At 33.0% G+C, this 460-nt stretch overlaps 1 protein-coding gene across 5 annotated transcripts in view; it reads right to left on the reverse strand.

Moving 5' to 3' along the window:
• Window positions 1-460, reverse strand: part of PPFIBP2 (PTPRF interacting protein, binding protein 2 (liprin beta 2)) — a 109670-nt gene that overhangs the window by 46338 nt on the left and 62872 nt on the right. The window lies entirely within an intron of this gene.

The following is a 460-nucleotide window of genomic DNA, read 5'->3' on the forward strand; positions in this document are numbered from 1 at the left end:
ATCTATCTGCCTTGTTCCGAAAATGATTTCAGGTAGTTTGCAAAATAGATATTTCAAGTTAAAAAATACATCATAAAAACTAAAGCAAGTGGGAAAAGAAGTTGAAACCAGAGTTACAGTCACTAGAAGACCCATACCATAAAGTTCTATAAACAGCTAGAGATAATGCATGTCTGAGCTTCCCAGCTGCCAATGCAAAGGTGAAAAGAATGAGCACACAAATCGAAGTCCATAAGATAATATCAATTTCTTTGGAGTACTGAGATATGAGAAAAATAATTCCTCCGTGAGCCTTAATTTATTTATTCAAAAAATACGTTTTTATGTTTATAGCAGCACAATTCACAATCGCAAAGATGTGGAAACAACCCAAGTGTCCATCAATACATGAGTGGATTAATAAAATGTGGTATATATATATACCATCGAAGTCCATAAGATAATATCAATTTCTTTGGAG

This window comes from Propithecus coquereli, unplaced genomic scaffold (assembly GCF_000956105.1).
Source record: "Propithecus coquereli isolate 6110/MARCELLA unplaced genomic scaffold, Pcoq_1.0 Scaffold44, whole genome shotgun sequence".
Classification (NCBI taxonomy): domain Eukaryota; kingdom Metazoa; phylum Chordata; class Mammalia; order Primates; family Indriidae; genus Propithecus; species Propithecus coquereli.